Genomic DNA, 16,706 nt, shown 5'->3' with positions numbered 1-16,706 from the left:
ACATACAAGGGCTTCTTGATGCCCATCATAGCCAATCACCGGTGAGAATCTATCCGTCTCGACCAATCGCCGATGAGAAAGTTTCTGATAGTCCTCAATGTTTTCTTGTATACCGTCTGTTATGTTATTATAAAGTGATTGCGATCGTAGCCCCATGGATCAACGGTGCAAGATTTGCAAATTTCGTTTAAATAAATAAAACATTATTGGAAATAGCAGTGGATATAATCAATTTTATTTTTTTCATAAAAGAAGTTTCAATAAGTTTCGAGCCCAATTCACGACAATAATATCTATAATAAATAAAACCTCAAAAGTGGATTAATTGATCTCATACAGTGTACTGAGAGTGAGTAAAATGTTGAGAAGTGAAAACGTGAATAATGTGTCGTGAAAATTAAGAATTATCTGTTCTACTTCGATATCGTAATATATACATAGATAGCAAATTTGCGAGATTTCGCGTCATGTTGACGTTTGAGGTTATGACCGCCGGAGTGCTGTTGCGTGCAGAGTGTAGAAAAATAAAAGTGGTTATTGAAAAGTGGAAGGAATCGATATTATTAATGACGTGACTAATTAGTGTTGAATAATAATAATAATAATAACAATGAGAAAAAAAAACGTTCGTTCATTATAACCTCTAAAACGTTCTTTCCAAACAGAAATTCTATGTTGTGTAATTACATTAAAGAAAGAGGTGGATGGTTGTGTGTAAACGAATTCAAATAAATTTTAAAAAACTTTGGTCAAGTAATTCAATGTATTGTTGTCATAATTTCTTTCATTTAGTTTGGCTGTGTTCACCGGTCCCTTTTTTCCACCTCCTTAGCTTACAGTATATTGTCATACCAATTTCTATTCGTTCTCCAGACAATACGAGAGATATTCGTATTTCTATTTCTTTATATTGATTTCAACAAGATAATTTGAAATATTTATAACAATAGGCCTTCATGATTTCTTGTTCATACACCCAAGTTTTGAAAAATCTTTGGGCCATGTAAAGCATAGATATATTCACTTGAGTTGTTACATGATAAATTTGGAAATTTATTTCAATAAGTCATTGGGTGCTTAATTTTCATGATATAAATTTGTATCTTCGAAATGCAATGAACACCTCTAAAGATCGACAAAGTGATGAAGTGACATGTATATTGAATATTTCCAGACCATGTTTGCGATTGGCATTGTGGGTTGAAAAATTCATGTCTGTAAGTCTACACCTGATCATTTTTGGATGTGATCAAATATTTTGTCTGCGGATAACCATGGAGACATACAAAATTACAGCATTTTGCTTGCTTCAACATGCATCGTATCTGTCACTTTTTTCTTGCATGTGTCATAATAAGTTTCAAAAATGTGGTTCAGGTAATTTTGAAGTGTTTTTCCCTATAGCACCAAAGTCTGTATAACTGGTACGTAGCAAGTACCTACGAACTTTGATATTTCTGTGAAGTAGCAGGTATGCCAATCTTTTAACTTTTTGGTTCCGACTAGAATATATTAACGAAGATATTCATTACTAAAGTCTTCACCTACTTATTTCTGAGTAGGTCTGAAATTACTGTCTTCAGAAACTAATGCACAGATACATGAAACAATTTTGATTTCTGTTCTCTTTCAATTGCGCTGTCTTTTTTCTTTTTAACTATGGCATAATTAATTTCATGAATCTGTGGTACTTTTGTCTGTCTGTATCATAACGTAGATGAAAAAATTGCAGCAGATACTGGCAAACTTTGAAAATTCTCTGTTTACACTTGTGCGCCAAGTATTAGCACTTCCTATTTTTGATTATGGAATATGGGTATATATAAATTATGAAAATTATTAAAAAATTATAGAATATGGTAATACATAAATAATTAATAATTCAAAATGGTACAAAAAGTCAGCGGTGGCCCATTTATGATTGGCATAAGAATTTATGTTTTCAAAATAGATATATATTGAAAAATAAGTCACACTCAATACTTTTCATTTCTCTGATTGGACTCAGTCGCTACATGCAGAGTTTAAAAATTTTATACATCGACATGTGTACATCAACTTGATATCTCTGGGTATGATACTGTGAATAGAAAAGAATGCTTCAAAATTGGAAGTTTCCTGGTGGACTTGGTGAGCATTATATATTTTTTTTCCCCCTCTCTTTCTGTCAAATTTTACGGAAAATCAATCAAAAAATTCGTTTCATTGAAAAAATTTCATATCTTTTTTATTCACAACGATTTGATTAAAAAAATTGAAAATAAAACTCATAAATGGGGGGGGGGGGGGGGGGAAATTCCTCAATGATACAAAATATTCATAAACGTTACGGAAAATAGTTTTAATCCCACAAAATTGTGGACACATTCGGAATCGATGAAACATGAGGAGATCATCGTGTTTCATCATCATCATCACCATCATCATGAGGGAAACATGAGGAAACATCAAACATTCGAAGAATATCAAACTGTTATAAGTTGCAGAAAACTTAACGAAAATCATTGGATAAATTATGTTCGATTATCATAATAGAAACAGTGGAAAACTTTCGAAAACCTTATTTGCAAATTTAGAACTACCACAGAAAAAAGATTGGATATCAAGCCGCAAAAATCCTCACTCGGAGAAAATAAATTTGGACCGGCCCTAGCGGATTGTACTTTTTTTGACCAATCGTTACATCCGTTAGGGAGTACAATGATGATCGCCCGTTTTCGCATTATACCACGAAAAATGTAAACAAAAATGATCAAATTTCGCAATGAAAATTATTTTAAACCGTGAAAAATATTCAAATACATTAAAACTCGGCAGTATTAGTGAATGATTTATCCACTAATATACTAATTATTATCGCGGTATTTTCAACGTTAATAAGAGTTTTCAATTGAATTTAAGCATTGGACACACGAAACAAATATCTAGGGTTAAAATTGTTGACTATAATTATTTGTCAAAATACGGCTTTCGATTTATTATTTGAAAACAATAAGAAAGAGATTATTTGCAACAATTCAATTTATTCTAGCATACATGACACAGTATTCCTCGATAAATCGACCAATGTTTCAATTTCGCATTCCACACTCTGTTGATATTTGTTCTTGAGTTCATAAACAGCAAGTTACATGAGATAAAAGAGAATTTTTTACTATTACAACTTTTTCTTGCCTACTAATAGTCAATTGTTCTTCTTAATTTTGCAAAACAAATAAGTAAGGACATACAAGAATATATGGATGTGACGAGTACTTTTGTATCGTATGTGAATATTTAAAAGTAAAGTGAATAATTAAAAGATTGGTTCTATAAAATGTTCAATTTTCTGGACGTAGAGTATATAGTTTTTATTTCTTTTTTAACCCAGCGTGATTGTGCATGGTTAGCTCAGCTTAATGTAATCCGAAAAACAAGATTACCGAACTTTTGAGAAAAAAGATCTGATACAGAATATCAAAAATTCCCTTAGGGAAAAAAGGTTGAGACAAGTACATTGATGGTCCCTTGTTTCCTGATCATATCACGAAAAATGTGGAAAATCAATTCCATAAAAAAATTATTAAACCAACTGTAAACAATTTCAACAAAACGTATAAAAAAAAATTCACAAATCCTGAAAAAACATTACATCAAAAAAATACAAATCTGTAATTATTTTTTGAAGTGTCAAAAAAATCAAATAAAACATAAGCAATAAAAAAACGACAAATAAAAAAAAGTTTTTTTCAAATCAATTGAAAGAAATTTCCATGTAAGTTACATCCAGCATTTAAACTTATGATATCAATTCGAGGCCAGGTATTTAAAGATAATTCAGCATATTCATTCCTACGACATAATACCTTAAAATTGCCAATTCTGTTGGATTTGTTTTGAATTTTATTTACTTTTCGTCAAAAATCGCTTAAGTCTAGGGATAGACTTTTTACATCAAATTTTACGAAAAATAAGTCTTTTTTCGTCGAAACCACAGTGATAAACCGAAAATCATATCTCGGCCTCCAACGCGCATTCCTCCGTGCTCTTGGATCCCCAATGAGCATAACATATTAGAGTACAAGGGAAAAAATCGCTCAAGTCCAAGTACAGATTTGTGACGAAATATTTTCAGTACAATTTTGACGAAAAATAGGGTATTTTCTCGGAATCCGACGTTAAGGAAGTTGAGGCTGTACGGCCATTCTTTTTACCCAAAAGTTATGATCTGTACCTTTCAAAAGTTAGGCCAGTTTACAGTTCGGCAATATTACTTTAAAGAAAAGTTGGGGGAAAAAAGAGGAAAAACTGGTGAAAGTTCAGTCGAAACACGAACGGTGACGATCCTAGCCTCCAAAAACTGCACGGGAAACAGATTATTATTAATATAATCTCAGAAAATCTCCTAATAAATCTGAAAAAAATTGACATAATTCAGCAAGTCTTGCTTATGTTGCCCAAAAAATTTTGTATTTTTAGTATCATTTTTAACGGAGATATTACTGAATGTTTCTTAACTTCCATAAGATTACATTTTATTTGGCCCAAATTGTTATTGATTTTTCTCAGCAACGACGCTTCTAACATGTCTGAAAATTTAGCTGATTTTTTTATACACTTCCCTTTATAAGATTCAATGACATAGAAAAAAGATTCAGAACCAGGAGAAAAATTCTATAGAAATAATAAACGAAAAATTGAAAAGTTCAAAAAAATTCAACAATAAAAAACAATCGAAAAAAATTCTGTAAAGAAAAATAAAAATTTTCAAAAAAATTCATAAATATTGAACAAATTGAAAAATGTACTATCCAAGTTACATGCAATATAAAAATGTATGATATCAATTAGAGGCCAAGTTTTTATTGATAATTTGGAATATTTATTGAACAAATCGGAAACTTTAATTGAAACTCATAATAATTATTTTCAAGAAAAAAGTTAATGAAAAAAAAGTCATAACGGAAGTTATGTGCAGTACTAAAATGTATTATATCAATTCGAGGTCAAGTATTTATCGGTTATTCGAAATATAATCTCCGGCGACAAATGAGTTTTGAGAATCCTTGTCGGGCTCACAACGTTTTATCAAAATTACTAAAAAATTAATGGAAATGAAATCATTAAAAATTCACATGAAAGTCATTCGTTACTTCAACAAGGTACACACTTTAAAGAATCGATTCCCCTCTGATTTTCAGGATCCCCTGGTATTATTCACAACATTCAACTTCGATTGGATCGGTACAAATTATGTTCAAATACGTCTTAAACGTACTTGTCCGGCCCATCACTTTTTATTCAAATTTTTTTGTGGAATGAGCAATTCGAATAAAAAGTGATGGGCTGGACAAGTACGTTTAAGACGTATTTGAACATAATTTGTACCGATCCAATCGAAGTTGAATGTTGTGAATAACACCAGGCGATCCTGAAAGTTGGAAGGGAATCGATTTTTCAAAGTCTGTACCTTCTTGAAGTAACGAATGACTTTCATGTGAGTTTTTATCGATTTTCATATGTTCTGGTTTAAAAAAAATGTTGCCATCGTTCTTATTATTCAAAAGGAAGATTTTGCAATTTTTTATTTCTATTAATTTTTTAGTAATTTCAATGAAACGTTCTGAGCCTGATGAAGATTCTGAATACTTATTTGTTGCTGGAGATTATATTTCGAATTACTGATAAATACTTGGCCTCGAATGGATATAATCAATTTTAGTACTGCACGTAACTTTCTTTATAACTTTTGCTTCATGAGCTTGTTTTTCCTCGAAAATAATTATTATGAATGATTAGTGACTCCTATGCATAAAACGTCTTTTTTCAATCAAAGTTTCCGATTTGTTGGGTAAATATTCCAAATGATCAATAAAAACTTGGCCGTCAATTGATATTATACATTTTTATATTGCATGTAACTTGGATAGTACATTTTTCAATTTGTTTAATATTTATGATTTTGTTTGAAAATTTTTCAGTTTTTCTTTATAGAATTTTTTTCGATTGTTTTTAATTTTTGTTGAATTTCTTGAACTTTTCAATTTTTTGTTTTTTGTTTCCATAGAATTGTTTTCCTGGATTTGAATATTTTTTCTATGTCATACTTTTATTGAGAACAATAAACTGATAAAAATCACATGTCAATAAATTTTCAACCCGATTCTGCTGTACAATTTCATTTTTTTATGATTGTTTTTTATTTGTATCGACCTTAATCGGGGGTGTTTTTTATGTATTTGATGCCCTGAATTTGAATCTGCAGTCAGATCGGCTGATATCCCCGCAAAATTTTGAGTAAAGTGCAAAAATCGCTAAAAATTAGTCAAAGTCGGGTCAACGAAGAGTTTTATTGATCTAGATCGGGTAAGGTCTTTTTGTATTTAGATGCCCTGAAACCGAAACCGGGCGTCTATTTAACTCCTCGTGCGTTTCCAAAATTTCGCTTGCATGGATAAAACTGGCTAAAATTGTTCTTCACGAATTTCGAGCAGCTCAATCCGAATCCGGTAGCTAGTAGTCCCGATCATGCATACTTCGGTCGAAGATCGTGAAAAATTACAAAAAATCATCAAAAAATAATTTTTTAAATGTTTTGTACATGCATAATTCATCTTAAACTGTACACAAAAAAAAGATCTATACATTCTGTATGAAAGAAACTAGAAACTAGGGAAAATTGTATAAAAAACTTAAATATAAAACTATCGCAGGCAAGATATATACAATAAATATTTTTTCTTTTTTAGGTTCTTACGTTCATCCGTTCGAATGTTATTCGTTGTACAATTTCTCTGGAGTAAATTGAGGTAAGATAATAGATTAAAATTTAGTTCACATTCCAATAAAATAACAATAGACAAAAGTCTATTGTTATTTGGTAAGCGACGTCCGCTCCCATTTTGAGCATTATTCATGCAGTTTCTTTGATACAATTTTTCTTATTTCTTTTTTTAATCCATACGTACGAGAAATATTGTCCAGTGCGAATATATCGTCAGTGGCGTGGTTATATGTCAAGGTTATATATACGAATAAATAGAACTAAAATACACGCAACTGTTAGAATGATATTAGAAACTTTAATTGAATAAATGTTTTCTAATTTATATCTTGTGTTATCATTATTTTTAAACATCCCCATATTTTGCTTGATATTCAGTTTGGCTCTGCCCTCTCCGATCCTTGTTTTCACCCCATCAGTTTGTAGCGGATCGATTCATTTTATTAATTCGTTCCCTAATATGTGTCCTATGATTTTCTACTCCTTCATGATGATTGTGGTAACATGATTCGAGAGGTTTCTAACCATGATCTTGAATTGCACATTTTATAAATCAGATTTTCAAAAAAAAATCTGGGCTTGGTATAGTGTGTAGTTATTCTAATTAAAAAATTGATTATAAAAGTCTTCAGTTGCTCATTTATAGATAGATTTGAAATTGCTGTCTTCGAAGCTCATTGCGCAGATACATTGAACCGCAGCAGATACCTGCGAACTCTGAAATTTTTGTGGATAAATATATATGCGACGGATCACCCCTTATCTTTGATTATGATAATATATAATGTAACTTGGTTCGGCAAGCTTTTAAGTCTTTCTTTTCAAATAGTATTGAAGTTTATATGACTGATATACAGCGAATAATTCCAAACTTTGATATTTCTGTGTTGCAGCATGTGTGCCAATCATTCAAATCATTTACTCCAACCGTATCATGTAATCTAGAAAATTCATCACAAAAGTCTGCCGCTTTCCTAAATACTTCAATTTTCCTTTTTCTACTCTATTCTGAGTTTTCGAATTTCTAAATATTTTCAGTACAATTTTGAAGAAAAATTGGTCTTTTACGTGGAAACCAACATTATAAACCGAAATTAATTTCTCGGGCCTCATCCCGGATTTCTCTATGCTGTTGAGTTCCTAATAGGCATAACATATTAGAGTATAAGAGAAAAAATCGCCAAAGTTCAAGGGCAGACTTGTGACGAAATACTTTCACTACAATTTTTACGAAAAATTGGTTTTCTATGGTGGAAACCAACTTTATAAGCCGAACATCATACCCAGAGAAAATAAGGTTGTGAAAAGTACATTGATGGTCCCTTATTTGCTCATAATTTCATGAAAAAGATTATCCCATAAAAAAATGTTCGTATGAGATTGGAATCTATAAAAATGTACTAAGCAAATAATTCATAGAAATTTAATCTAAAATCCTATAACCGTCATAACATAAATGAGGAACTTTTGAGAAAAAAGGCGTGATATCAAACCATAAACTTCCCCTTGGGAAAAAAAGGTTGGGACAAGTACATTGATGGTCCCTTCTTTCTGGATGACATAGAAAAAAGATTCAGAACCAGGAAAAAAATTCTATAGAAATAATAAACGAAAAATTGAAAAGTTCAAAAAAATTCAACAATAAAAAACAATCGAAAAAAAATCTGTAAAGAAAAATAAAAATTTTCAAAAAAATTCATAAATATTGAACAAATTGAAAAATGTACTATCCAAGTTACATGCAGTATAAAAATGTATGATATCAATTAGAGGCCAAGTTTTTATTGATAATTTGGAATATTTATTGAACAAATCGGAAACTTTAATTGAAACTCATGATAATTATTTTCAAGAAAAAAGTTAATGAAAAAAAAGTCATAACGGAAGTTACGTGCAGTACTAAAATGTATTATATCAATTCGAGGTCAAGTATTTATCAGTTATTCGAAATATAATCTCCGGCGACAAATGAGTTTTGAGAATCCTTGTCGGGCTCACAACGTTTTATCAAAATTACTAAAAAATTAATGGAAATGAAATCATTAAAAATTCACATGAAAGTCATTCGTTACTTTAACAAGGTACACACTTTAAAGAATCGATTCCCCTCCTATTTTCAGAATCCCCTGGTATTATTCACAACATTCAACTTCGATTGGATCGGTACAAATTATGTTCAAATACGTCTTAAACGTACTTGTCCGGCCCATTACTTTTTATTCAAATTGCTCATTTGAAAACAAATCATAAACAAAGTTAATGCATGTGTTAATATTAAGGAACAGTAATTCCCGAGAAAATAATTTTCCTTCGAATCGCTCTTGTCAAAATGAAACGAAAATGAAAGATGAAGTTGATTAATCTATTTATATTATATGGAGTCATAATTCACAACAAAATAATTTTTCTCCAAATTCCAGGAATCCACGTGTCGTACTCGACTAGTGGTATTTATCAAAATGTGTACGTGACTATAGAAAAAAAAACATTGCATGGCTGAGTAGATTCGAAAATTTCTGTGCCTGATTATTTCTCATTTTCATTGGTTCTTACCGAATGGTATGTGTTCACTGAAGAAAATGAGAAGTGGATATTGCTATACGAACTTGCGAACAATCAAGTTCAAATTACTTGGAGATATTATTTTTATTTCTATCGATTTTATTATATTTGTCATTTTAGAGCAGCCCTGATTTGTTTTCGAATGAGCAATTTGAATAAAAAGTGATGGGCCGGACAAGTACGTTTAAGACGTATTTGAACATAATTTGTACCGATCCAATCGAAGTTGAATGTTGTGAATAATACCTGGGGATCCTGAAAATCGGAGGGGAATCGATTCTTTAAAGTGTGTACCTTGTTGAAGTAACGAATGACTTTCATGTGAACTTTTAATGATTTCATTTCCATTAATTTTTTAGTAATTTTGATAAAACGTTGTGAGCCCGACAAGGATTCTCAAAGCTCATTTGTCGCCGGAGATTATATTTCGAATAACTGATAAATACTTGACCTCGAATTGATATAATACATTTTAGTACTGCACGTAACTTCCGTTATGACTTTTTTTTCATTAACTTTTTTCTTGAAAATAATTATCATGAGTTTCAATTAAAGTTTCCTATTTGTTCAATAAATATTCCAAATTATCAATAAGAACTTGGCCTCTAATTGATATCATACATTTTTATACTGCATGTAACTTGGATTACATTTTAAGCCACGAATTGAACCATTTTTCAATTCGTTCAATATTTATGAATTTTTTTGAAAATTTTTATTTTTCTTTACAGAGTTTTTTTCGATTGTTCGACATTTTCTCATCGAAATTCGATAAGGATCTCTCTGAGGGCGGTAAAAATTTCGCGTCCATGGATTCTAATCTGCAAAATCCATAACTAGTAATTGTGGAATTCAAGATGGCGTAGTCCAATATGCCCGTTCGAAGCCGTACAGTTTTTCAGATTTTTCATTTACCCGGGAACCGACTGTCTTGTTTGATGCTATTTGCATTTCAAGCCATGTACTACAGGATTTTTGGAGTCACTGATTACGATGCGTTATCAGATTTCCCGAATTTGAAATGGAGGATCCAAGATGGCGGAAAAAATCCGAATGTCGTATTTTTTCGCGAAAATTTAAATCGGTAAATCTGATAATGGATTCGTTATCAGCGCCCTCGAATACGCCTATTTACGAGTTTTTGCGAAAAAATACTGAATTGGTAATTTTTTCTGCCATCTTGTATTCGCCATTTAGAATTCGGCAAATCTGATGATGGATTCGTGATTAGCGCCCTCAAATACGTCTATTTACAAATTTTTGCGAAAAAATGCGGAATTCGGATTTTTTTTCTTCTATTTTGAATCCGCCATTTCGAATTCAGCAAATCTGATAACGGATTCGTAATCAGCGACCCCAAAATCATTGTACATGACTTCTAATGCAAATCTCATCGAACAAGACAGTTGGTTCCCGGGTAAATGAAAAATCCAAAAAAAATTCTGCTTCGAATCGCTATATTGGACTCCACTATCTGGAATTTCATAATTATTAGTTATGGATTGTGAAGATTAGGGTCCGTGGATGCGAAATCTTGACTCCACAGAGAGATCTTTATCGAATTTTAATGAGAAAATGTCGATAAAAAAAATATTAGAGCGAATAAATGCGTTTTATTTTAAATAAACAAGCATACCCTTATTAAATAACATTTTTCGGAAACTCTGGGCAAGGATTCTGAAAGCCGAGGAAATTTCGTGTGAAATAGAATTAGAGATTAATTTTTTTCCAACGAATTTCATAGGAGAAATAGCCTTTGAAAAATGGGATGGAAAAGTGTCCGTCTAGGAGGTAATGGGCTAAAATACGAATACACTGACAAATAACGCTGATGGAAAAAGTTAATTTCATTATCAAAATAAAAAAAAAACTTGATTATGATCATATAGGAAATGTATTTCGCCGGGTGTTAGTTCCTCACCGGGCGTTTGGACCTCTCATTGTTCGCGTATATTGTAACGGTTCGTTTTTGTGTCAGAACACGCCGTTCCGCGTAGGTTCAAGCTTCTTATAAATTAAAGGAGCAGGTATGAAAGAAAAACAAAGTGTGGAGAAAGAGCTGTGAGGAAATAACAAAAGAAATTTATTCAAGTTAACGTTTGTGTCAGTATTTTACAAGACGCGCTTTCCAAAAGAAAAAGAAAGCTTTGGTCTCCGGTATTTTCTCATTAATCTGCTGACTCACGCAATAACTCGGGAGCAAAATAATTTGAGCACGATTACAATAATTGCTATCCGGTATATATTTTTTTCTTATTAAATTGATGATTCACGCAATAATTCGCAAACATTTAATCTCGGATTCATTGATTTATTTCGTAATAAAGTGACTACAGAGGATTTTCGGTTTGAGATTTCAATTTCCAAATAGAAAGATTTATCAAATGTCAGATAAAAAAGAATTTACAAATCGGTTGATAACACCGGCACACAAAAAAAAAGTGGTAAATACCTAGAACCGGACCCATCAATCTCTACGTATTTTGGCCCGCTCAATCCGAATCCGGGGTCAGATTGGTTAATATACCTCCAAAATTTTGAGTAAATTCCAAAAAACCGCAAAAATTGCGGAAAATCGCTGTTAAAAGCATAATAAAAGTTCTCTTCGCCTTACGCGGGGGTGTTTTTCATGTAATTTGACGCGCTGAATCTGAATCGAGGGTTAGATTGACTGATATACCTCTAAAATTTTTAGTAAACTTCAAAAAACCGCAAAAATGACGTAAAATTGCTGTTTAAAGCATGATAAAAGTTGTCCTCGACCTTAATCGGGGGTGTTTTTTATGTAATTTGATGCGCTGAATCTGAATCTGGAGTCAGATCGGCTGATATACCCGAAAAATTTTGAGTAACTGCAAAAATATCTAAAAATGGGTCAAAATCGCTAGCATGGGAGGAAGAAGAGTTCTATTGATCTAGATCGAGTACGCTCCTTTTGTATTTTGATGCGCTGAAACCGAAACCGGGCGTCTATTTAACTCGTACGTATCCAAAATTTTGCTTCCATGGAAAAAACCGGCTAAAAATGTTCTTTACGAATTTCAAGCAGCTCAATCCGATTCCGGTAGCTAGTAGTCCCGATCATGCGCACTTACATCGAAGATCGTGAAAAATAACAAAAAAATAGCAAAAAGAACGTCAAAAATAGTTTTTTAAATGTTTTACATATGCATGATTCATCTTAAACTGTACACAAATAAAAAGATCTATATATTCTGTATACAATAAACTAGAAACTGGGGACAATTGTATAAAAAACTTGAATATAAAACTATTGCAGGCATGATTGTTCTTTCAATTCTGCTTAATTGATTTTTTTTTTCACTTTCCACAATAAAATGAGAAGAAAAAAATCTTCATCTATCTTAAACCGTCCTTCTCCTGCAACGGATTCTTCTCTCTTCGAACGACCTATGCAGTGGGTTTCTCTTCCGCTTTCTATCTTCTCTTCCTCTTTCTCTCTTTAGCGTCCAGCAAAAATCTGCCATCATATTGATATTCCACCTTCCCTGATGCCGATTTTCCATTTCGCTGATGTCTTGATGAAATCTTTCTCCTCGTTCTTCACTTAGATCTCCAAGGTTTTCAGGAAAGTAGTCGAGGTGGGAGTGTAAAAGGTGTAGTTTGCGATTCATCAAGCAACCCAAGTTTCTAAAATTTTCCAACAACTCTTCAACTAAATCCTGGTAATTGTTAATTTTCTCATTTCCCAAAAAGTTCTGAGAAACGTTTTTGAAACTTTGCCATGCTGCCTTTTCAGTATCGTTCATTTTTTTAATGAAATTTTCGTCGGCAAATAAACTACGAATTTGTGGTCCATCAAATATACCCTCCTTTAATTTCGCATCACTCATCGCGAGAAGCTTTTCTCCCATATACTGGAAACAATCGCCATCTTTGTCCAGAGCTTTGACATACTGCTTTATAAGACCAAGCTTAATGTGGAGTGGTGGTAGCAGATATTTCGAAGGATCGATCAATGATGTTCGTATGATGTTGTTACGGACTAGATCGAAGTTTGTTCTTGTTGGCCACCCTTTCTGAACATAGTGTTTTTTTCTGTCTCTACTGTCCCATAAACGTAAAAAGCAGGGATTTCTTGTGAACCCCGATTGTTGACCTAAAAGCAGTGTTGCGATTTTGAGATCACCACATATTTGCAATCGATGTTCCGAATACTTTATTTTCTTCAATACCAATTGTAAATTTTCGTAATTTTCTTTCAGCTTGGTTGAGTGAGCTATTGGAATAGGAGCATATGTATTTCCGTTGTGGAGTAGAACGGCTTTGAGACTTCTTTTTGACAAATCAATGAAGAGTCTCCACTCGACGTTTTTGTATATGTTAAGTTTGAATTTATCCATCAAGCCTTTCACATCTGAACAGAACACCAATGAATTCTCTTCGTCGTTTGTGAAGAATTGCCGAATCTCTTTCTCCCTATCACGATAAAAATAAGCCGATGTTCCTTTCGATAGCAAGTTTTTCTTTTTCAATGCTGTCGCCAAGTATTCAGCTCCGTCCTTCGGCAGTCCTAAATCTCATATAAGATCATTCAATTCTTCTTGGTTGAAGGTTTGGGGAGCTTTTCTTTCATCATCTGGGAGGTAATCGTCATCTTTGGAACTTTCTGCTTGATAGATTTCGGCAACATCCATGACTATCTCTTCATCAGAAAGCTCCACATCCATCGGTTCGGTAATTCTGATTTCATCCACGCCCACTATTTTTGCTGGTTTCTGCACTGATGAAACATTGGCATACACAATTTTACTTCTGGAATTTTTCGTGAAACCAGTGATGTCGATCATTCAAACATAACAATTCCCTTGACCAATCAGTGCAGATAGTATCATAAGTTTTGTGAATTGCAAGGACTCTTGCTTTCTGGACTTATTCCATCGTATTAACATTGTCTTACACCAACCACAAACTGTATGTGGTATCCAATTCGCACTTCAGTCTACTATTTTAATACCGAAGCAAACCTCATAAAAGAATTTTAATCATGCCTGCGATAGTTTTATATTCAAGTTTTTTATACAATTTTCCCCAGTTTCTAGTTTATTGCATACAGAATATACAGATCTATTTTTTTATGTACAGTTTAAGATGAATCATGCATGTATAAAAAAATTATTTTCATTCAAAAAACTATTTATTGACGTTTTTATTGCTATTTTTTGTTATTTTTAACGATCTTCGACCGAAGTATGTATGATCGCGACTACTAGCTACTGGATTCGGATTAAACTGCTCGAAATTCGTAAAGAACAATTTTAGCCGGTTTTTTCCATGGAAGCAAAATTTTGGAGATGTACGAGTTGAATAGACGCCCGGTTTCGATTTCAGCGCATCAAAATACAAAAAGAGCGTACTCGATCTAGATCAATAAAACTCTTCTTCTACCCATGCTAGCGATTTTGACCCATGTTTAGAGATTTTTGCCGTTACTCAAAATTTTGCGGGTATATCAGCCGATCTAACTCCAGATTCAGATTCAGCGCATCAAATTACATAACAAAACGCCCCCGATTAAGGTCGAAGACAACTTTTATCATGCTTTAAACAGCAATTTTCCGTCATTTTTGCGGTTTTTTAAAATTTACTAAAAATTTTGGATATGTATCAGTCAATCTAACCCTCGATTCAAATTCAGCGCGTCAAATTACATGAAAAACACCCCCGCGTAAGGCGAAGAGAACTTTTATTATGCTCTTAACAGCGATTTTCCGTAATTTTTGCGGTTTTTTGGAATTTACTCAAAATTTTGGAGGTATATTAACCAATCTGACCCCGGATTCGGATTGAGCGGGCCAAAATACGTAGAGATTGATGGGTCCGGTTCTAGGTACTTACCACTTTTTTTTTGTGTGCCGGTGATAATTATTGCATAAATCTACGCCATTGCTAACTCACTCGCAGTGAAACGGGAATTATAATTTTTCTTGATTTCTACAAAGATTTGTTTTGCTATGACTCGATATAAACAGATCGAAAGTGAAGCTAAGTTTCATATTATAATTTGGACTTCAAATGAAAATTGATCGACTAGGGAAGCTAAGACCTACCAAAAACAAGTTCTAAGTCACCCCGGAATTATGGGACAGAACAAAGCCGAACTGCCCCCGCCCTCCTGGTATGACGGGAAGGATTCCCCCAAGAATCTTATGACTGAACGAAGTCGAACGATCACCGCCCTCTTGGAAGGAAGTGGGTGGGTAATCTGGCAGAAATCTTGGTTCAGAACGGAATCGGACTGTCCCCGCCCTTCTGGTCAGATCGGTGACTCAAAGTGAAAATCTTGAACCCAAACGAAATCGAATGGGGCCTGTCCTTTCACAATGAGGTGAAGGTTTATCTACGTTTTACAAAACGGATTTTGAGTTGTCAAGTCAAAATCGGCTGGTGAATAGTAAATGCGGATCTGAGTTGCTCAATCTGTAGATCGGCAAGCGTAAGCGAATCTAGCGTGATCAGGGCAAGACTGGCAATGAGACTAGTTCTCGGTGCCCTTTTATACGAGAAAAATCAACAATGAATAATGATAACAATTTGGCGGACTTCATGATTTTCCCTGATTCACTCTCTCATTTAACCTTAAATTAATTAAGTTAATTGACTCTAAATTTCCTGATTGGTTAGTGTTTGATTTCATGTAATATTTTATTGGTTGGTCGATTCTCACCAAGGATAATTGTTAATTCCACTCAACTGCGCTTGAGCGAGGACTCGTAATCGCCAATTAGGTCGATCTCATCACTTGCGGTATCCACGACGAAAATATTCGGACGACTTTGTTAACGGCCAGGCTCGGTACGATTGTGCAACTTAATTAAAGACTCAGTATTTTCCGCGTTAACACGAAACCACAAGGGTCTCTCGCGGGTACGAAACAAGACGGACATAAATATACGAAACAAACGGGCGTTAAGAGATCGGGAGATCATGATAACAAAAGGGGGGAAATGACGTGTCACCGATGCAAAAAGCCAGGTCATTTTAAACGCGACTGCCCGGGCGAGTGGACGAAAGTATTCCCGATGCACAGATGAATAAGAAACCGGTGATAAAATGCTCGTACTGTAAAATCACGGGCCATGATGAGGCAAAATGTTAGAAAAAACAAGCCGCTGAGGCAGCGGGGAGAAAAAAATGACTAGAGGACAGCGCGCCTCGAGTGCTAGAGGTCGGACGGGCCGGTGAGGCAGTAGTCGAGAAACCGTTAAAAAAATATTTCGTAAACGGCTTAGAGAGAAATTGCATGTTTGGGGAGCGATTGCTCACTAATACGAGAAAGTGTAGCCCGCGCGATGCAGCTGAGGCCGGAAAAGACCGATAGTACGATGATAGCGTTTAACAATACGGTAGGGTTGCCGAT

At 33.6% G+C, this 16,706-nt stretch overlaps 1 protein-coding gene across 1 annotated transcript in view; it reads left to right on the top strand.

Moving 5' to 3' along the window:
* Positions 1-16,706, top strand: part of LOC122408437 (protein lin-11-like) — a 715,873-nt gene that overhangs the window by 202,510 nt on the left and 496,657 nt on the right. Inside the window, exon 2 of the mRNA XM_043415231.1 lies at positions 6,729-6,788. The gene's annotated coding sequence lies outside the window, so the exon portion shown is untranslated. The remainder of the gene's footprint in view (positions 1-6,728; positions 6,789-16,706) is intronic.

The sequence above is a fragment of the Venturia canescens genome, chromosome 3 (assembly GCF_019457755.1).
Source record: "Venturia canescens isolate UGA chromosome 3, ASM1945775v1, whole genome shotgun sequence".
Classification (NCBI taxonomy): domain Eukaryota; kingdom Metazoa; phylum Arthropoda; class Insecta; order Hymenoptera; family Ichneumonidae; genus Venturia; species Venturia canescens.
The sequence above is the reverse complement of the archived record's forward strand: the minus strand, read 5'-3'. Positions and strand labels throughout refer to the sequence as shown.